At 45.7% G+C, this 23,242-nt stretch overlaps 1 pseudogene; it reads right to left on the minus strand.

Annotated features, from left to right (window-relative positions):
• Positions 1 to 1,066: 1,066 nt before the first annotated feature.
• LOC109893752 (autophagy-related protein 2 homolog B-like) lies at positions 1,067 to 23,085 on the minus strand (annotated as a pseudogene).
• Positions 23,086 to 23,242: the final 157 nt, after the last annotated feature.

Raw genomic sequence — 23,242 nt, forward strand, 5'->3', positions numbered from 1 at the left:
GGAATAACGTTTGGCTTCTCGAGGCAAGATATTTCAGTGGACATTAAATAGTTTATTTCCCTTTTTAAAGAATATCACATGATTTTAATACAAATTGTGAAGATCAACTGTACAGTTATGTACAATAAACAATATTCTCTTATCACATACATTGCAATTCCCATTACATTAACAGTTAGACATTTTTGTATTGAACCACTGTCCAAAACAACTCAGGGTTGTAGAGCATATTTAAAGGCTGCATCACAATTATATCAGCCATCTCCAAAATAAGCACAGATGCCTACAAACAATATTGCAAACAAGGGCATGATATTTAAGACTAAGTAGCAGACAGCACAAGAGGATTTAGGGAAAAGTATAGTGACAGTTGTGTGTAATATAGATGGGCACAGACTGCTTCTCAATTTTATATTTATAAAATGTCAATTTAAACATGACCAAAAAAAATGGCTACATAGACAATTGTGCCACAGGACAGTAGCCTGCAATGCTCTCAATGTATTTCAGAGTCACTAAACAGCCATAATCAGCAAAAAGTCTAACACCCCCATTTTACTGGTCACAGTTACAACATCAGTTGTAATTGAAAATGCAGATCTATACATTTTAACCACAACACATTACACAATGCTGAGAATGTCTTTTAGGATGCTGTCTGCAAGAAATGTTACATAGAATAGTTAGTTATAAAGCCCACACATATACATGGTACACTGTATAAAATGTTAGGGGACATACACTTCAATAGCTTACAGCATCTCGTTGAGATAGTGTTATTTGACACATTAGGATAAGCAAATGTTGAATATGACAAACTACAGATGTGCTGTACTCATCTCTGTACCATGTTAGGATATGATGCACTACTGTTACCATTATGGAAAGATTATCGACATTGAAAACAAGCCAGTCCTATCCTACAGCCAAGGTAATCAATTATGATCTACAGTATGGCACAGTGACCTCTGACTCTGCACACTAGCTGCTCCTACGGGTCCCTTTGTCTAACATATGGTAGTACAACAGTATAATATTACCATGAAGGCACTGCAAGAGAAAATGTGATATAAAAGGTAACACAAGCTGATTCACACTAGCTCCAACCTCCACAAGTCTAATTGTGTTTCATTTACACCAGCACTGATTTTTCAGCGACACTCCATTTTACATCAAATAATTACATCTGCAGAACCAGATCCTTCCAGCTTGTAATACTCATTGGGCCTTGCAACAGTTGAGGGATGTTTTCTTTGAAGGAAAATACACTGCCCTCATTCTGAACAACCATCAGTTTAGGGGGGGGGGGGGGGGGGGGGGGGGGCTGTCGAAGGACCCCACCCACTGCCCCGGTCATCCCACGCTGCTCATGCTCACAGATGGTCAGAGCAGTGTCCGTGATTCCCTGTGGGGAATACGAATATTGAGTGATTTATTACAGTCATGACAGGTAACTTCATTGTCACGCCTTGGTCTTAGTATTTTGTGTTTTCTTTCTTTATTTGGTCAGGCCAGGGTGTGACATGGGTTTATTTTGTGGTGTGTTTTTGTATTGGGGTTTTAGTAGGTATTGGGATTGTGGCGGATTAGGGTTGTCTAGGAAAGTCTATGGCTGCCTGAGGCGGTTCTCAATCAGAGTCAGGTGATTATCGTTGTCTCTGATTGAGAACCATATTTAGGTAGCCCGGGTTTCACTGTGTGTTTGTGGGTGATTGTTCCTGTCTCTGTTGTCACAAGATGGGCTCAGTCACTTTGGTTTTTCTTTTTTCATTGTTTTGGAAGAGAAGAGAACGAGCGCAATTCTCCTTGCGGAGATGGTGCTAAATCCATCAACACGGTCGGTCCCTGGGATTGGGCTGGCCAACACGATTCGGTTTGCTTGGAAGGAAAAGGAGTTGGAGCCTTTAGGACGGGAAACTTTTGGAAGGATAATATTGATGGGGATTCTAAAGCTGACGGTGAAGGACGTGTTTTGTTTCCAAGGCAACTCGTTGGAGGGAGCATACGACGTGGCACTATATACAGAGGAGAAACACGATGATATCCTGAGAAGGGCAAGAGCAGTGGGAGGTGAGAGGCCGATGAGCCACTATGAAATAACAAGCCTGGCGAAGAACAACTTTAGGGTTGTAACTGTCAACATTTACAACCCATACGTTAAGGACGAAGAGGTGAGGGCCTTTCTGGGGAGATACATGGATAACGTCTCCTCAGCAAGGCACCTCAAAGACTCCCTTGAGTTTTGGAATGGGAGGAGAGGCTTCCAGGCCCTCCTCAGGGAGGACCCAAAGGGACATGGTGGCTACCTCCATCCTCCTGCTATGTTCTCCCTAGGGGCTGACAGGGGGACGTTGTTTTATGCACGTCAGCCCCCATTTTGCAGGCGCTGTATGGCCTATGGCCACATTTTCACCTCGTGCAGCACAAGAAAATGCAGATTTTGTGGATCTGAGGAACACGAGGCGAGGGATTGTGGCACGCCTTAGGCTTGTCACGGGTGTGGATCGTCAGCACACCTGTGGCGGGGGTGCCCGGCTCGTCAGAGGTCATATGCGTCTGCGGCTGGGGGGGGGAGCAGGAGCGGGGGATGGGGGAAGAAGAGGAGGGGAAGGAAGCACGCCTCATGACCAGAGTACAAGTCCAGAGGGGAAGGCCGCAAGGAAGGAGGAGGAGCAAGAAGAGGCGGATGGAAGAGAGAAGGAAACGGAAGGCACGGGAGTGGGAGAACCAGGAAAAGCGGCGGAAGAAGGCAACCGAGTGGAGGAGCATGAGAGAGAAGAAAGCGAGGGAGGAGTGTTGGAGAAGGAGACGGTGGAAGAGCAAGTGGACTGGGGGGGAAAGTGCCCTGGTGGAAGAGATGAGGGGTATGGTGGAGGAGCTGGCGGGGGGGAGGGTGGCATCTCTCCACTGCCGCCATCACCAAAGAAGAGAATGAAGAGGAGGGTGCGATTGGCGATTGACAGTGAGAGGGAGGGGATGGCCAAGAGAGTGATGGGGGTGGGAGAAACCTCTGGGTTGCTGCTGGTTTCCCCCAGGCCCTCAACTTCTGTTGGGTGGGGACACACCTAACAAGACTCAGGACTGGGTACAGGAGGAGGTGGGGAGTTTTTTGTTTGGGGACTCAGCCTCCCCGATTTTTTTCCAAACCAGCTGCACCACTGGGGAGGGGGAGGAGTGTGGGGGTAGACCCAGGGTGCAGGGCACCCCGGAGCCAAACACTATTCCTGCATCCTGGGTTGGTGAGATGGAGGAAGAGGGGGGGGGATGTCGGGAGTACGGATGGTGTTCTCACCGGTAGATATGGAGCAGGGGAGCATCGGGTGAGTCTCCAGTTTTTTTTCTTTTTTCTGTCTGGGTTTAGATTGAGTGTATTACATGTTTTTATTTTATTATTTCATGGGGTCTAATTTTACTTTTGTTAGTTTAAATGTAAGGGGTTTAAGGGATTTTGTTAAGAGGAGGACGGTCTTTAGTTATTTGGAGGGTGTGGGGTTTGATTTTTGTTTTTTACAGGAGGTTCACCTGAGGGATGGAGGGGATGTTAGTAGGTTTAAGAGGGAGTGGGACAAGGGGGAGTCGGTTTGGGGGTATCTCGGACCTGCCTGGTGTGTTCCTTGTTCTTCATGATGCTCTCTGCGCTTTTAACGGACCTCTGAGACTATCACAGTGCAGGTGCATTTATACAGAAACTTGATTACACACAGGTGGATTGTATTTATCATCATTAGTCATTTAGGTCAACATTGGATCATTCAGAGATCCTCACTGAACTTCTGGAGAGAGTTTGCTGCACTGAAAGTAAAGGGGCTGAATAATTTTGCACGCCCAATTTCAGTTTTTGATTTGTTAAAAAAGTTTGAAATATCCAATAAATGTCGTTCCACTTCATGATTGTGTCCCACTTGTTTTTGATTCTTCACAAAAAAATACAGTTTTATATCTTTATGTTTGAAGCCTGAAATGTGGCAAAAGGTCGCAAAGTTCAAGGGGGCCGAATACTTTCGCAAGGCACTGTATGTCGGAGCGGGGTGCCGAGTTAGTGTAAATAATCACTTGGGTGACGTTTTTGACCTCTCGTCTGGGGTCAGGCAGGGGTGCCCACTCTCGGCTCTCCTCTTCGTTCTGTACATGGAGCCTCTGGGGGCTGCCATTAGGGCAGACACAGGGGTGGAAGGCTTGTTGATCCCTGGAAGTGGTGGGCTGCGTGTTAAGATGACGCAGTACGCCGACGACACTTCCTTGCTGCTGTGCAAGGACTCGTGCCTGACAAGGTCCCTTGCCATCTTTGGGGATTTCACCCGAGCGTCGGGAGCGGTTCTGAACCATGCAAAGTCTTCCGTCAAGTTTTTCGGTAGATGGCACGGTAGAACGGATGTGCCCGGGGGGTTCTCTCTCTGTGAGGGGGCCCTGAGGATTCTCGGGGTCCATTTTGAGACCTCCGGCTCAGCGACGCTAAACTGGAACATGCGTATTGCAGTGGTACAGAGGAAGCTAGCAATGTGGAAGGCTAGGTATTCGTCTTTTATGGGCAAAGTCCTGGTCCTAAAGGTGGATGTGTTGCCGTCTCTTTTGTATTTGGCGTACATCTACCCATTGCCGGCTTGTCTGAGGAGGCCTCTAGTGAGGCTTGTGTTTCAGTTCATGTGGAGTGGCAGGTCCGAGTGGGTCGCCAGGGCATGCATGTTCTGTCCCATCGGGGAGGGAGGTAGGGGGGTACCACATTTCCCCCTCAAGCTGGACGCAATTTTTGTTTCTTTCTTGTTAACGGAGCTTGCTCATCCAGTGATACATCCGTCCGGTTACCTCCTGCGGGTGTTCTTCTCGTATCAGGCGAGAAGCGTAATGGTGTGGTCTGACACGGGTCCTCGGGCGGAACAGCTGCCGTGGCACTTTGGTCATGCGGCCAAGTGGCTGCGTGCACACCCTGAGGTTGAAGTTGCCCGAGTAGGTTTAGATCACAGGCACCTGTACGAGGAGGTCAGAAAGGCAGGGAGTCCGGCGCCTGTAGTGGGCATCTCGAAAGTGGTCTGGGAGGGAGTGCAGGCGCAGGGTCTGGACAACAGGCTCAAGGACCTGAATTGGTTGAGCCTCCATAAGTGCTTGCCGGTACGTTCCATCATGTACCGGTATAGTTTGGTGCAATCCCCCACCTGTCCAAGATTCTCTTGTGGCAGGGAGGAGACTGTGCGCCATGTCTTTTGGGACTGTGCCTTTGCCGGAGTAGTATGGGCTAGGGCACGGGTGTTGTTAGGTTTGGTAAGGGGGGATTTTGTATTGACGTGGGCCAGGTTAGAGAGAGGTGTAGGGAGAGCGAGAGGGACGGATAGGGACAGGTTTCTGCTCTGGCTTCTCATGAGTCTCTTTAAATGGGGGCTGTGGGAAGCCAGGCAGAACATGGTGAAGACAGGGAGAGACTGGGGGGTGGAAGGGATAGTGAGGAGGGTGGAAGGAGATTTGAGGGGGAGGATGAAGAGGGAGGAGAGGAAGTGGGGGCAGCATGCTGCTCGGGAGAGGTGGAAGGGGGGGGTTTAGGGCTGGGTGTCATTTAGATTTGTAAGGGGATAGATTAGGGACGGGGAGATAGGGAAAGGTAGTTTGTAGGGTGACGGGGAGGGAAGATGCTCCCCTGAGGTTTTGTTTGGGGTTTTTGTTTTGTTTAGTTAAATTAAAATACCATTGTTGGAGTATGTATGAAAATTATGAGTTGTAAAGAATGAATGGTATTGAAGGTAATAAATTATTATTATTAAAACAATTTAAGAACCTATACAGCGTTTCACATTCCGTTTGTTGTTTTGTAGATTATTATAAGTTATTGTAAGTTATTTCATGTATCGTTCATTTTCTATTAAAGAACATGAGTAACCACCACGCTGCATTTTGGTCCGCTTCTCCTTCTACAGACAAACGCCGTTACATTCATCCTGTATTCAATCTTGTAGTGTGTAACACCAAGCAGCACTACAAGCAGATGAGATGCAAAATGTTAGCATCATTCAAGTTAACTCTTTTACAACACTAAGCGTTGGCTACACCTTCCCGGAGATTAACTGGCTGATGGGACAATCTGTAATGAGAGAACCGTTTTATTCTCTTTGTCTCCCTCTCATCGGATCCTGGAGATACCATGTCATAGGCCGTCTCTGCTGCTGCCTGAAGAGCACAAATCAAACATTGTTTTGCATTACATTACATGGAGCCTGATAAACTTGTAACACACAAGTTGAAAAGAGATGCAGAACAGTTACAACCTATACATGTATTTTTGGACTGGGGTGAGTTTTCTTTACCTGGATAGTTCGCACCATGCGGTTGGTAAGTTCCAGAGCAGCCATAGCTGTGGAGGTTCCAAAGGAGGCAGTACGACGCTGCAATCGCAATACAACCCAACCATCCTTCCGATACTGCTCTATTGGGGGCCACACCAGGTCCCTAAATCCCTGGACTGAACACGAGGTGGAAAAGGAAAAGTGTGTTATTATTTGGTTAATGCAAAAAGGCTGATTAGATCAGGATTTCTGATTTGACTTTGGTTTATTAAGACATCTATACATTAACATACTCTCAGATATACACTGGGTGTACAAAACATTCGACCAGTGGTCGAAAATGGGCCTTTGACGAAAGAGGACAAAGGAGACTGCCATGAATTGTGCAGAGCAACTGATGGGCTACAGTTAGTCAACTGACTGGCCAGTACAAAATTGTTGCCCAAAGACCCATAAAAGAATGCACAACTCGTCATATCTTGACACAAATGGGGTATGGCAGCTGACGACCTTAGTTTCACTTCTTTCAGCAAAAAAACAAGAAACTGTAGTTGCAGTGGGCTAAGGAACGAAGACACTGGAGAATTGGAAAAACTTTGCCTGGTCTGATGAATCCTGGTTCCTGCTGTTTCACACTAATAGGAGGACTAGGGTATGGAGAATGCATCCTTCATGCCACGTGTGAACATTGCAGGCTGGTGGTGATGGTGTGAGGTTTGTTTTCATGGCACACATTGGTCCCCTTGATAAAAGTGGAGCAATGTTTGAATGCCACATGATATCGGAACATCATTGCCAATCCGGTGCATCCCTTCATGGCAGCGGTGTATCTACCTGCGAATAAAATATAATAATATAATGCCACAATGCTAGGATTGTCAAGGAATGGTTCCACAAACATGACAGTGAGTTCAGCTTACTGCAGTGGCCTGCCCAGTCACCAGATCTCAATCCAATTGAGCTGTGGGATGAGATAGAACAAGCAAGTCGGAGGGGAGATCTGCTACCAGCCAACTTGACAACTGTGGGAAGCATTGGAGTCAACATGGGCCAGCACCCCTGTGGAACACTTTCAACACCTTGTAGAGTCCATGCCTCAACAAATTGAGGCTGTTCTGAGGGAAAAGGGGGGTGCAACTCAACATCAGGAAGGTGTTCCTAATGTTTTGTACACTCAGTCTATGTATAACAATAGTCTTTAGGTTGAACCAAACGCTTAGACTCATTTCCATTGTGGACCAATTGGCCAAAACAAGCATGCCCTTAGTCATAATATATTGTGTGGTTCTGAGAGGCTTAGACAATCTTCTTACAAAAAAACAGTAATTTTAGGAACAGGCAAAATACTGTCTGATTTAATAGGTAAATACATTACAGTGCAACATCAGTTTATCAACTTACACATGTCCTACTTACCCAACTGTACCAGCGAGTGGACAGGTCCCACGCCACCCAACAGTCCTGGCAGCTGGTTCTTTTTGATGTCTTTCAGACACTCATTTATTGCATAGGAAAAGAGCTTATCCACTCCCAACAGTCTGGAAGAAAACCAAGAATGTTCTTATGGTTTCGGCATACTGTATTTTTTATACTAGACATAATCGATTGTGTGTCATCATTTAACATCAGGAATAACCCAATTAAGTGTTGGTACATCCTGTCATAACAAATCATACTAATATGAAGGGACTGTACTGATTAAACCTACCCTTGTCTGTAGCATAATCTCCTTAGTTTCAGCTCGGAGCAATTCAACTGTGTCAACCCAATCACAGTCCCAGCAAAAGTTCCCTGAAACAGAGGAGCAGTGCAAGAAACATCAGCAAAATATTCTACTGTGAGAGTAAGAAATGTACATGCTTCATAAATGGAGCTTCTGCATTTGAATACTGTACATCAGCGCTGGTTAACCAAAATATTGCACAATATGTAGGCTGCACAACACCAGTTTTCAAGTCTGTCAACACTGGAATCCCCAATCACAAAACTGAATGTGTTTGTATACACTATGTTTTTAGAGATTGTTAAAACAACATTCTTGCTCCATTGAAATGTGTTTTCCATGGTAATCCAGACGAATAGGAACTTCAGAGGTAAACCAAAACTGAGGGAAATCAAACAAATATTTCATAATTTGCTAGCAAAACTCAAACACTTCATTATTTGTGTGTAGAACACATATAGTAAGATGAAGTTAAGTTATGCCTTAACCCAAATGACATCAGTTGCCTGTCCACCTCTACAGAGTAAGGGACACCTACCTGAAGAAGATGGGCTGGTCAGTGAAGGATGATGCAGTGGCAGCCTCAGCTTCCCCAGTGTTGCTGTTACTGGATAAGGTGAGGCCGTTGATGCTGCAGCGGCTCTGGGCAGGCACAGAGATGATGGGCGCAGAGTCCTGGCTCCCACCTCCATGTTTAGTGAAGCTGCCAGACACCTCTGGGGCAGATGGCTTCTTCATTGAAACGCACAGGGCTGCAGACCAACAAATGCATCATCGCGGGTCAACATTTTGCTCAGAGACAAAATCATGAAATGATTCAAATCTACTCAATATGCTACATTGTTCATAATGTACAAGCCTCTAGCCAAGGATCTTTTACCTTCTTGATCAGGTGGAGAAAATATCTCAACTTCAGCAGCAAGGTTGGAAAATAAGTATTTCAAGAAAAACAATGCATCCTACAAGAAAATAAAAAAGCCAAGGTAATTTCAAAGGGATCAATTTGATTGGGTTGATTCACTGTTGTGGTCATCCTGTCTGGGTTGGCGCCCCCCCCTTGGGTTGTGCCGTGGCGGAGATCTTTGTGGGCTATACTCAGCCTTGTCTCAGGATGGTAAGTTGGTGGTTGAAGATATCCCTCTAGTGGTGTGGGGGCTGTGCTTTGGCAAAGTGGGTGGGGTTATATCCTTCCTGTTTGGCCCTGTCCGGGGGTGTCCTCGGATGGGGCCACAGTGTCTCCTGACCCCTCCTGTCTCAGCCTCCAGTATTTATGCTGCAGTAGTTTATGTGTCGGGGGGCTGGGGTCAGTTTGTTATATCTGGAGTACTTCTCCTGTCCTATTCGGTGTCCTGTGTGAATCTAAGTGTGCGTTCTCTAATTCTCTCCTTCTCTCTTTCTTTCTCTCTCGGAGGACCTGAGCCCTAGGACCATGCCCCAGGACTACCTGACATGATGACTCCTTGCTGTCCCCAGTCCACCTGGCCATGCTGCTGTTCCAGTTTCAACTGACCTGAGCCCTAGGACCATGCCCCAGGACTACCTGACATGATGACTCCTTGCTGTCCCCAGTCCACCTGGCCATGCTGCTGCTCCAGTTTCAACTGTTCTGCCTTATTATTATTTGACCATGCTGGTCATTTATGAACATTTGAACATCTTGGCCATGTTCTGTTATAATCTCCACCCGGCACAGCCAGAAGAGGACTGGCCACCCCACATAACCTGGTTCCTCTCTAGGTTTCTTCCTAGGTATTGGCCTTTCTAGGGAGTTTTTCCTAGCCACCGTGCTTCTACACCTGCATTGCTTGCTGTTTGGGGTTTTAGGCTGGGTTTCTGTACAGCACTTTGAGATATCAGCTGATGTACGAAGGGCTATATAAATAAATTTGATTTGATTTGATTAATAGTATAACTGAAAATGTGTTAAATGAGAGCATGTGAAAGCATTACATTTCCATGCCTTGAAATCTTTTGGAAACCTCAGAAAGAGGTATGATTAACTGGATAAAACCAGCACGTTTGTCTCTGGCTCACCTGATCGATGTTGAGACGAAGGGGCATGAGTGAGAGTCGCAGACAGCATTCCAGGGGTGCTTGACCTGTCTCTGGACACATGTGCAGAGCCTGAACTGTTAGCTGCAAGAAAACAAGGAAAAATATATAATATTTAGCAAATGTTTTTATCTAAAGTGACTTAAAGTCACGCGTGCATACATTTTAAAGTATGAGTGGTTCTGGGATTAAAACCCACTATCCTGGCGTTGCTGGAGCCATGTTCTACCAACTGAGCTACAGAGAACCACAAACAAACACATTCAGCATAACCATGCCTTAACCACTATCATGTCTTTAATGTGACCACAATCACATGGACATTACTCTACATCAATCAAATGCATTTATAAAGCCCTTCTTACATCAGCTGATGTCACAAAGTGCTATACAGAAACCCAGCATAAAACCTCAAACAGCAAGCAATGCGGGTGTAGAAGCACGGTGGCTAGGAAAAACCCCTTAGAAAGGCCAGAACCTAGGAAGAAACTTAGAGAGGAACCAGGCTATGAGGGGTGGCCAATCCTCTTCTGGCTGTGCCAGGTGGAGATTATAACAGAACATGGTCAAGATGTTCAAATGTTCATAGATGACCAGCAGGGTCAAATAATAATAATCACAGTGGTTGTCGAGAGTGCAACAGGTCAGCACCTCAGGAGTAAATGTCAGTTGGCTTTTCATAGCCAATCATTCAGAGTCTCTCTATATGCATAATGTCTCTCACCATGTTGGAGTGGGCAGTGCGGGGCATCTCCTTGCTGGAGTAGAGGTACAGGAACTTGTTCATCTGGGAGATGGCCAGTCTGTCTCTGATCTCCAGGTCCTGAATGATGAACAACTGCCGGGACTTTAGGCTGGTCCTGTGTGGGGTACACCTTCAACATATCCCAAACATTAAACAAAGGACACTTGATCATCTGTTGCACCTTTTCACCATTACTCTACATCCTTTTCTTTCTTTCCCCATCCTGTCATTTGACACAATCTCAGTTCAATCACATCTCCTAGTATTGTTGTTGTAATAAAGAACAGTTGAACAGTCCAAAGCACAAACACACTCACCCCCGACTTCTAGCAGGAGAGGAGGTGAATGTAGCGCTCCCAAAGTCCTTCCCTCCGTAGAGGTGCCAGATGACAGAGATCTGATGAGGTAGCGCACCTCTGGGACGAGGAACTTCAGGGCTCCCCTGCTGGAGTCGCTGCTGTCCAGGGGCTGGCCAAAGTGGTTGTCTTTGATTTCAATGGAGTCTGGGATCAACTTATTCACCACTGGCTCCTCGTCCAGATCCTGAGACAATAAACACACCTTTCACACCAATGCAATAGACAGACTAAATGTACTAGTTATCCAACATGCTGAGGCTTGGAGCCTCCGGCTGGCCAGACATAAACAACATTTTAACTCAGCAGACAGCAGAGTCCATATCCTCACAACAGTATTTAGAATCACAGTTCAGACTGTTCTACTCTCTCAACAAAAGTGTTTGATATACTGTAATTGTAATGGCTTTTGTGTGTCATAAATGTGCCTCACAATATACAGATACAACAAATTCTCCACTGACCATTCACTGCTCATCACTCAAGGCAACAGTTTGATATAGCGTAATGGCTATATCATAAATGTATCCGAGGGGTATAAAAGCTGACCTTTGCGCTCTGCTTGGAGCTGGTGCTCTTGGCCTCCGGCCCAGGAGGGGGCTGTAGGTCTCCATAGCTGGCCACGTACTGGATGAGGTTCATCAGAGCAGCACAGGAGTCTGAACACGTTCTCATGTGGATGACATCACTGGAACAGCGTAGCTCAAATCTGGGCTCAGTCTGTCAAAAGACACAGTGAGAAGTTTGACTCAACGGTGCCGTCTGGTTGTTGGAAACAGGTTTCTCATAGATCAACAGAGTTTGTCAGCTCTTACCAATTCTCTGTCCACTCCAGGTTTGACCGAAGTGATCCTCAGCTCTAACGTTCCCATAGTCTGGGCGATAACGCAAATGGGTTACTGGTCAGAGCGTCTAAAGGATCTTTGACATTCAAATTGAAAATGTAACAGAAATCTTCTCACCTCGCAATAGATTTACAGAGACGGCATTGCTCTTGTCAGAGAGGAACAAAGCGGCTTCATCCAAAATGATCCTAGAAACAACACAAAATACAGAAACATCCAGTCATACGCCACTGATGATTTTATTTCAATGACATGACCAGTGCTGCAACAGTACCTGAGAGAGGAGGATGAGTGGTCTAAGGAGACACTGCTGGAGATGCTAAATGTCTCCACTACCATCAGAGACCTGAGTGGGAGATACAGGGGTCTGCAGAGGGAATATAGCATGTTAAAATACAGACACTGAATACATAGAAAATACATGATGAATTAAGTCATGAACGTGACATGCAGTACTTTCGGTATGTATTTCAGACCCCTTGACTTCTTCCACATTGTTACATTACAGCCTTATTCTAAAAATAACTCAATTGTTTTCCCCCTCAATCTACACACAATACCCCATAACGACAAAGCAAAAACAGATTTGTTTTAAAGATGAGCAAATTTATTAGAAATAATAAACTTAAATATGACATTTACATAAGGATTCAGACCCTTTACTCAGTACTTTGGCAGTGATTATAGCCTTGAGTCTTCTTGGGTATGACACTACAAGCTTGGCACACCTGTATTTGGGCAGTTTCTCCCATTCTTCTCTGCAGATCCTCTCAAGCTCTGTCAGGTTAGATGGGGAGCATCGCTGCACAAATATTTTCAGGTCTCTCCAGAGATGTTTGATCAGGTTCAAGTCTGGGCTCTGGCTGGGCCACTCAAGGACATTCAGAGACATGTCCCGAAGCCACTCCTGCGTTGTCTTGGCTGTGTGTGTAGGGTCGGTGTCCTGTTGGAAGGTGTTCTGGAGCAGGTTTTCATTAAGGATCTGTCTGTACTTTTCTCCATTCATCTTTCCCTCGATCCTGACTAGTGTCCCAGTCGCTAACGCTAACAAACGATGCTGCCACCACCATGCTTCACCGTAAGGATGGTGCCTGGTTTCCTCCAGACGTGACGCTTGGCATTCAGGCCAAAGAGTTAAATCTTGGTTTCATTATCATGACCATGATTTCTTTTGATTTTCCCATGATGTCAAGCTAAGTTTGAAGGTAGGCCTTGAAATACATCCACAGGTACACCTCCAATTGACTCAAATGATTTCAATTAGCCTATCAGAAGCTTCTAAAGCAGTGACATCATTTTCGGGAATTTTCCACGCTGTTTAAAGGTACAGTCAACTTAGTGTATGTAAACTTCTGACCCACTGGATCTGTGATACAGTGAATTATAAGTGAAATAATTTGTCTGTAAACAATTTTTGGGAAAATTACTTGTCATGCAAAGTAGATGTCCTAACTGACTTGCCAAAACTATAGTTTGTTAACAAGAAATTTGTGGATTGGTTGAAAAACGAGTTAATGACTCTAACCTAAGTGTATGTAAACTTCTGACTTCAACTGTATATCCTCATTATTGTTATTTTATTGTGATTACAATATATTTTTTTACTTTAGTTTATTCATTTCTCAATTTTCTTAAAACTGCATTGTTGGTTACGGGCTTGTAAGTAAGCCTTTCACGGTAAGGTCTACACCTGATTTATTTAGTGCATGTGACAAATTTGTTGTTGATCAATAATTATGTTAAAATTAGTGTTTCAATAATGATGTGTTCCTACCTCCTCATTCTCATACATAACCCGGCGTGAGGAAAAGGGGGAGGGTTCAGCCTTCCCAAAGTCACAGACATCATTCAGTGAGTGGGCTCCCCCTCCCACCTCCTCTTCCTCACCTGGGGATTGGTCTTCAGCCCCCTCGTTCTCCTCAGCAGTCACACGCTCCAGGATGGAGTGGACAGCGGTGGGGTTGACTTTCAGCACCACTCTGGAAGGGGAGAGTTCGTAAGGAGTTTCACAACATCTAAGGATTAAGGTGTAGGTATGACATGAAGCAGTACAGTACTACATGGACAGATGTACAGTACCTAGGCCAGTCAAACTTCCCACTGTCAGAGATGGTCATGTTTCCATCCATAGTGTGGGAGACCCTGAGGAACCTGCCTTCAGGCTGGTCCTCCTTTTCCTGAAACTTCCCTGTGAAAATTGATGAAAAATTAGTACATGAATGATGTGTATCAAAAGTGGTTCTGGTTTTGAGGCTACTCTGTCCGTTAGCAGCTGGATGACACATACCGACTAGCTCCTTGAAGGTGAGCTCCATCTTGGTCTGCTCAGGGGAGCTTCCCCCTGTGAACTCTTCACCTCCAGGTCCTCCAGCTCCAGAACCTTCTTCTGCGAGGACTTCTTAAACCAGGGGCCCCTCTCCTGGTCCGAGCCCAGGTCTGGGATAGGGAAGCGCACCACCAGGCTCAACACGGGCGTTGACTGTTATCGACAAGTGGGTATTGGCCGGAATACGGCTGTCATCAAGGAAGACCTCTGTAAAGGCCTTGTGCTGTGGGGTGGAAGCAGAAAACAGCATTTGATGTGATGTTTTTCATATTTACTGCAACAACAGGCAACTGTAATTGTTTACAAAAATCTTTACAATGTAGAAATGCTGATATGACTGCTAAAAAGCCCTGAAAGAGTACTGTATCAGGCACTGTACAGAATTAGTTACATACAATGTGGGCCGAATCCTAACTTGAGATACACACATGTAATTTCAATTCCCACACAAATCTCCCTTTGACATTAATGCATAAGTGATGCAAAATTAAGTTTAATTTACTTGAGTGTTGCAAATTGGGTTGCGGAACTGGGAATCCAATCACAGTGCATTCATTGCAGCTTCTAATCTCACTAAGATGTGCTCTTACCTGCGGCCCTCTGCGTTCAGACAGTTTGTAGTGCAGGTGGAGGCAGATGGCAGATGGTGCCTCAGCGGTGACAGGGGTGTCAAATGTCAGGAGCTGAGGTATGACAGACAGAGCGAACATAAATGCATCTCTATAAGCACATGTATGCCTAGATCCCAAAATTGATTACAATATCAAATCCAATCAAAGTGTATGTCACATGTGCTGAATACAACAGGTGGAGACCTTACAGTGAAATGCTAACTTACAAGCCCTTAACCAACAATGCAGTTTTAAGAAAATACCAACAACAAACAAAGTAAGAGATAAGAATAACAAATTATTAAAGAGCAGGAGTAAATAACAAAAGTGGGGCTATATACAGGGGGTACCGGTACAGAGTAAATGTGCGGGGGCACCGGTGTCGAGGTAATTGAGGTAATATGTACATGGGGGTAGAGTTATTAAAGTGACTATGCATGGATAATTGCAGAGAGTAAGCAGCAGCGTTCTGGGGGAGGGGGGCAAGGCAAATAGTCTGGGTAGCCATTTGATTAGCTGTTCAGGAGTCTTATGGCTTGGGGGAAGAAGCTATTTAGGAGCCTCTTGGACCTAGAGTTGGCGATCCGGTACCGCTTGCTGTGCGGTAGCAGAGACAACAGTCTATGACTAGGTTGGCAGGAGTCTGACAATTTTTAGGGCCTTCCCCTGACACCGCCTGGTATAGAGGTCCTGGATGGCAGGAAGCTTGATCCCGGTGATGTACTGGGGCCGAACGCACTACCCTCTGTAGTGCCTTGCGGTCGGAGGCCGAGCAGTTGCCATACCAGGCAGTGATGCAACCCGTCAGGATGCTCTCGATTGTGCAGCTGTAAAACCTTCTGAGGATCTGAGGACTCATGCCAAATCTTTTCAGTCTCCTCAGGGGGAATAGATATTTTGTTATACCCTCTTCACAACTGTCTTGGTGTGCTTGGACCATGTTAGTTAGGAACTTCAAGCTCTCAACCTGCTCCACTGCAGCCCTGTCGATGAGAATGGGGGCATGCTCGGTCCTCCTTTTTCTATAGTCCACGATCATCTCCTTTGTCTTGATCACGTTGAGGGAGAGGTTGTTGTCCTTGCACCACAAAATCAGGTCTCTGACCTCCCCCCTATAGGCTGTCTCATCGTTGTCGGTGATCAGGCCTACCACGGTTGTCATCAGCAAACTTAATGATGGTGTTGGAGTCGTGCCTGGCCGTGCAGTCATGAGTGAACAGGGAGTACAGGAGGGGCCCCCGTGTTGAGGATCAGTGTGGCGGATGTGTTGTTACCTACCCTTACCACCTGGGGGCTGCCCGTCAGGAAGTCCAGGATCCAGTTGCAGGGGAGGTGTTTATTCCCAGGATCCATAGCTTAGTGATGAGCTTGGAGGGCACTATGGTTTTGAACGATGAGCTGTAGTCAATGAATAGCCTTCTCCTCTTGTCCAGGTGTGAATGGGCAGTGTGGAGTGCAATAGAGATTGCATCATCTGTGAATCTGTTGATGTAATATGTAAATTGGAGTGGGTCTAGGGATAATTGTGTTTATGTGAGGCATGACCAACCTTTCAAAGCATTTCATGGCTACAGACGTGAGTGCTACGGGTCGGTAGTCATTTAGGCAGGTTACTTTAGTGTTCTTGGGCACAGGGACTATGGTGGTCTGCATGTCTATGAAGACACTTGCCAGTTGGTCAGCGCATGCTCGGAGTACACGTCCTGGTAATTCGTCTGGCCCTGCGGCCTTCTGAATGTTGACCTGTTTAAAGGTCTTACTCACATCGGCTGCGGAGAGCACAATCACAGTCGTCTGGAACAGCTGATGCTCTCATGCATGTTTCAGCGTTACTTGCCTCAAAGCAAGCATAGAAATAGTTTAGCTCGTCTGGTAGGCTCGTGTCCCTGGGGAGCTCTCGGCTGTGCTTCCCTTTGTAGTCTGTAATAGTTTGCAGACCTTGCCACATCCAACGAGTGTCGGAGCCGGTGTAGTACGATTCGATCTTAGTCCTGTATTGACACTTTGCCTGTTTGATGGTTCATCAGACAGCATAGCGGGATTTCTTATAAGCTTCCAGGTTAGAGTCCTGCTCCTTGAAACCGGGACTCTAGCTCAGTGCGAATGTTGCCTGGTTGGTGTATGTATGTACAGTCACTGTGGGGACGACGTCCTCGATGCACTTATTGATAAAGCCAGTGACTGATGTGGTGTACTCCTCAATGCCATCGGAAGAATCCCGGAACATATCCCAGTCTGTGCTAGCAAAACAGTCCTGTAGTTTAGCATCTGCATCATCTGACCACTTTTTATAGACTGAGTCACTGGTGCGTCCTGCTTTAAATTGTTCCTTGTAAGCAGGAATCAGGAGGATAGAATTATGGTCAGATTTGCCAAATGGAGGGCAAGGGAGAGCTTTGTATGTGTCTCTGTGTGTGGAGTAAAGGTGGTCTAGATTTTTTTCCCTCTGGTTGCACATTTAACATGCTGATAGAAATTAGGTCAAACGGATTAAAGTTTCCCTGCATTAAAGTTCCCGGCCACTAGGGCGCCGCCTCTGGATGAGTGTTTTCCTGTTTGCTTATGGCGGTATACAGCTCATTGAGTGCGGTTTTAGTGCCAGCATCGGTCTGTGGTGGTATCTAGACAGCTACGAAAAATACAGAAACTCTCTAGCTAGATAGAGTATCTCATGATAAGCTGTAGACCACACTACCTCAGACGAGCAAAACCTTGAGGCTTCCTTAGATATCGTGCACCAGCTGTTGTTTACAGAAATGGGCCCCAGCCCCGTGTCTTACCAGAGGCTGCTGTTCTATCCTGCCGATAGAGTGTATAACCAGCCAGCTGTATGTTCTTAATGTCGTCATTCAGCCACGACTCAGTGAAACATAAGATTTTACCGTTTTTAATGTCCCGTTGGTAGGATATATGTGCTTTCAGTTCATCCCATTTATTTTCCAGCGATTGAACGTTAGCTAGCAGGACGGAAGGCATGGGCAGATTAGCCACTCGTCGCCTGATCCTCACAAGGCACCCTGATCTCTTTCGCCGAAAACTGGAGAGCCACAAACCTGGAGAGATAGAGGACACATATGAGATCGAGAACATCTTGACGGGTTGCATCACCACCTGGTATGGCAACTGCTCAGTCTCCGACCGCAAGGCACGACAGAGGGTAGAGCGAACGGCCCAGTACATCACTGGGGCCAAGCTTCTTGCCATCCAGGACCTCTATACCAGGCTGTGTCCGGGAAAGGCCCTAAAAATTATCAACGACTCCAGCCACCCTAGTCATAGACTGTTCTCTCTGCTACTGCACGGCAAGCGGTACCAGAGCGCCAAGTCTAGGGACAAGAGGCTTCTAAACAGCTTCTACCCCCAAGCCATAAGACTCCTGAACATCTAGTCAAATGGCTACCCAGACTATTTGCATTGCCCCCACCCCCTCTTTACACCACTGCTACACTCTGTTGTCATCTATGCATAGTCACTTTAATAACTCTACCTACATGTACACACTACCTAAATAACCGGTACCCCTCCTGTATATAGTCTCGCTATTGTTATTTCACTGCTGCTCTTTAATTACTTGTTACTTTTATCTCTTATTCTTAAATTTATTTATTTTAAACTGCATTGTTGGTTAGGGGCTTGTAAGTAAGCATTTCACTAAGGTCTACATCGGTTGTATTCGGCGCATGTGACTAATAAAATTTGATTTGACATATGCAAAATGAGGTTGAATCAGTCAAGGAGGTAAAGGAGATTCAAAAATATTAACAGACAATGTCAATAAGATCACCTGATGTGGTCGTAGGGGCAGGTTTCATCAAAAGCTGCCCTAAACTGGATGAATCCGTCTGCATGGAGCTGGTGAGAGCAGACCATCCTAAAGAAGTCAGCAGCCATGGGGGGAAGGGGGCTGGGGGCAGCATCCGGCGGGGGCAGGGGGTCAATGTGGAGAACACATACAGCCAGGTTCCCCAGTGTCAGCCTGAAGATCAGGTCAGGCCTGGACTCATCACTGTGGGCTTTGGTTGGGTGGGCTGACACACAAGACAAAATGTGTGAATTATGGACTTGTAAACATAAACACTACCATGACATTTCTGTTTTCTCCGGCGTCAAACAATGTTAGATTAAGAAGTTACTGTCTGAATAGGAATACTGACTCAAACAGCTTTCTTCCATTAAAAAATAATGTTTATCCATCTGCTCAATTTATTCTAAATGGTAGTGAGTGAGAGTGCATGATGCTGGTTCTTAGGCCCAATTCTGATCTTTTTTCCACCGATTTTTCTTTTGAACAATCACATCAGAACTTTCACATCAGCTCTTTTTCAGATCTGATTGGTCAAAACACCAATCAGTGAAAAGAAATATCACAATTGGGCTGCCTGTGTGAATGCAGTATTACAGGTCTGTCTCAGCAGTCTGTGTTGGAGTGGTGAGTCCCGTGTCAGGAATGGGCTTTTCTGGGATTGCTTCTCCCTCTGTCTGGGCACATCCAGGTAATCGTCCCAGAGGATCTTAGAGGACGAAAGAACAAAGAAATGTACTATGTTACAATCCTCATACCATTAGGTTAGGTTATGCTGCTTAACAATTCAATGGACAATAAATACTGTATATTGAGGCATACCGTGGTATTGCCAGTAGACTCTCCTAGGGAAGGGGAGTAGTTACTGTTGAGTGACAGTCCTAGGGAAGGGGAGTAGTTACTGTTGAGTGACAGGTCCAAGTCCACAGTGGGCGGTTCCCCCAGGGGAGGGAGGGACGACAGGCTATGAGACATGTTCATGTCAGCCATGGAGAAGAAGACATCCTCTGTGCCAACAACAAGAAGCTAGATCAAACAATTGTTAATGATATCACGATATGGGCCTACAAAAACAAAAAGCTCAATCCAAATCACCAGGTTATTAAACATAGTAGTTGGGGGTAACAGTTCATCCGAACCTCGGCTGGACACAGTTCTGGTGGTCTGGCTCACGAAGAGGTCAGGGTCGGACTCCATATGGAGCCGATACTCATCCTCCTGCTGCATGGGACGGTTCCTCTTGTCCTTCCCCCACTCCGGCCCAGCTTCGCACACAAAAGCAGACGATTTTAGTGTTTCACTCACCAACGTCTGACGCAACTCCTTTTAAGATATCATCATTCAATTACCATAATTAAACCAACCTGAGCCTGAAAAAAAACCAAACATGTCCAAGAGTAGGTGAACTTGCCTGTCCATCAACATCCAACTGAAAAATAAAAATACTGTTGTAAAGACCAAGACAATAGACATGTTGTGCATTTCAGTGTGTCCAAGTTTCACAGTTGCTGTGCCATTTCAATCATGTGAGAATGCTGTACTAACCTTTGCTCCAGGCATGGTTTAGTTCTGTTTCAGGACAGTTCAATTCTGCCACTAAGGTGACCGATCTGCATGGGTTTAAAGAGTGTTGCTGAGGAAACAGGCTCTGTGCACTGGGGGTGTGGCTCACAGATGATTCTAGGGTTCCAGCTGGGGGGGTGCAAAAAGGGGGTGTGTTAGTATAGGTTCTCTATGCTTCCAAACTACACAGAGGATTATTTTAATGTAGACTCACTGTTGGGGTGGGTGAGGACTTGAAGCCGGCTCTAGCCGCCTCTGAGAATTCGGTGACTCCCTCCAGCTGCAAGTTTTTATGTGCAAATGTGGGGGGTTGGTGCACATTTACACTGGAGCTTTCACCAGTCTCATCACAGTAAACAATCCTGAACAACACAACACAGATAAGGATGTAAGAGCTCATGTAGAGTGTAAATGTATGGAAAATGCTCAATAAAATCAGAAATACCCAAGTTAAAGGTATTAGGCACTAGTTCAAGATAAAATGTGCAAGTAGTTCCCTACTTGTAGCCTAGTGGTTAGAGCGTTGGACTAGTAACCGAAAGGTTGCAAGTTCATATCCCCGAGCTGACGAGGTACAAATCTGTCGTTCTGCCCCTGAACAGGCAGTTAACCCACTGTTCCTAGGCCGTCATTGAAAATAAGAATTTGTTCTTAACTGACTTGCCTGGTAAAAAAAATAAAATTAAAAAAACTTACTTGTTGATGTGCAACAAGACCAGGGCCTCCCGGGTGGCGCCCAGGCTCTGTCGTAACCGACCGGGAGGTCCGTGGGGCGACACACAATTGGACTAGCGTCGTCCGGGTTAGGGAGGGCTTGGTCGGTAGGGATGTCCTTGTCTCATCGCGCACCAGCGACTCCTGTGGCGGGCCGGGCGCAGTGCGTGCTAACCAAGGTTGCCAGGTGCACGGTGTATCCTCCGACACATTGGTGCGGCTGGCTTCCGGGTTGGATGCGCGCTGTGTTAAGAAGCAGTGCGGCTGGTTGGGTTGTGTATCGGCGGACGCATGACTTTCAACCTTCGTCTCTCCCGAGCCCGTACGGGAGTTGTAGCGATGAGACAAGATAGTAGCTACTACAACAATTGGATACCACGAAATTGGGGAGAAAAAAAAAAGGGGTAAAAAAAAAATTCTAAAGACAAAAAAAAGATGTGCAACAAGACCAATTCCTGTTTTGGAATTTTCTGGAAAAGGTTAGATTCTGAGAACAGTGTCCAAAAAAGTAACCTTGACCCTTCTCAGAACTAAAGAAATGACAAAGAAGACATTGTTATCAATCCTCTGATGCTTGGAAAGAAAGCCCACTCAAGTGTTGTTGTATGGTAATGATCTACCACACCCGTCTCTATGGTCTCTGCAAACTTCTCCAATCCCTACAATGGCTGGAAGCTCTCCCCCAAGTCATCCGTTAGTCTCTGGCTCAGACACTCTTTGGCAAGCTGCATGCTGCTCGTCATGAAGCTGGACCAATACAGGGTTTCCATACCTGAGGCTAGTGGCACAGTCGATGTGAAATCGCTAGCTAGTTAGCTGTGTGTGCACTAGTAGCAGCCATAATGCAATGATGATGATGAAGAGACAAACAGAGATGGAGGTGATTGAGGGGGTCCCTTGATTGAGGTGTCCCCTCACCCATACGTGGTCTGGGTCTGAACACCATCTCCCACCCCTTGACCGCCAGGGCACAGTTCTCCTGCAGCAGGAGAACTGGTACGGTCAGAGAGATGGTCTGGATGAAGCCCTCTATTACCTTGAAGGGGGCATCCACTGAATCAAGGATCTCATTTAAAGACTGAGGGGGGAGAAAAAGCTCTCAGGCAAAGGTACACTGTGCCTTGGTAGAGGTCTAAACTAAGCTGATCTAAGCTCAGCTTCTCTTGTAGGAAATTGCCCAAATACCGATACAAAAGGTATCTGCATGCCCGCTTCTTTATAGATTCAGAAAATGGCCAAGTCATGTTGGTCTGATAATTGTGGTGGCTTCCAAATGGCTGTTGAATTCAGTATTCTACAAATATGTTGTATGGAGAAAAAGGATGTTGGATAACTATACATTTATCTTCAAATAATTTAGCATCGGTAGTATCAGTCTTGTCATTCTGATGACTTCCAAAAGACAGGAAAACATCATTTTACACACAGAGAGAAGGAGATACGTGGCAATAATTTCAACTTCAGTTGGCCGTACCTGCCAATGAGATGGAACATAACATTTAAACTCTCAACTATACATTTGATCACCACACTAGATGACAAGTTATTCAGTAACAGTAAATGACCATGTACAGTAGCAATATTATTGTCACTCCTAGGAGAGGTAGACAGCATTACTGTTAGCAGCTGCATGTTAGTTACACCACCCTAACCCTTAATTCTAAACTTCGGCTAAAATCAAAACCGAATGGGTGGCATTATCAGCTAGTCAAAACGGTCTCTGGCATCACGTCATTGCTTGCTAACGCCGGGTGTCTGCTCACTTGATAATCCTGTCCATACCACTAACTGAAAAAAATCTGACATCTAGGTTTCTTTTAATGGTTTTACAATACTGCTAGCCCCAAAATAATCTTACAGTTTGATATCAAGGATGTAGTTAGTACGACAGGCTTGGAGGGTATGTCAATGGCTATCAAATTAAATCTCCACAGCATCGACTTGTTGTTTCTCGTCTGTGATTGTTTATTAGTTAGCACCGAGCTAGCATGAACCTCTTTAACATCTTGAATATAGCTAAACTGACATGGTAAGGCAGTATGTTACATGTCATATAATGGGTTCTATATAGCAATTTAATAACATAATAGCTTTAATTTCTCACCTTCTGTATGAATTGTTTACAAACAGTTTCATGTCTCCGCAACGTTGACGCTTTCCACGTTCCGCTGTATGTAAAAAGGCAGACGGAAGTACACATTCAAACTCCACCCCCGTTCTGCGTAAATCAACTAAA

This window comes from Oncorhynchus kisutch, linkage group LG7 (genome assembly GCF_002021735.2).
Source record: "Oncorhynchus kisutch isolate 150728-3 linkage group LG7, Okis_V2, whole genome shotgun sequence".
NCBI lineage: Eukaryota > Metazoa > Chordata > Actinopteri > Salmoniformes > Salmonidae > Oncorhynchus > Oncorhynchus kisutch.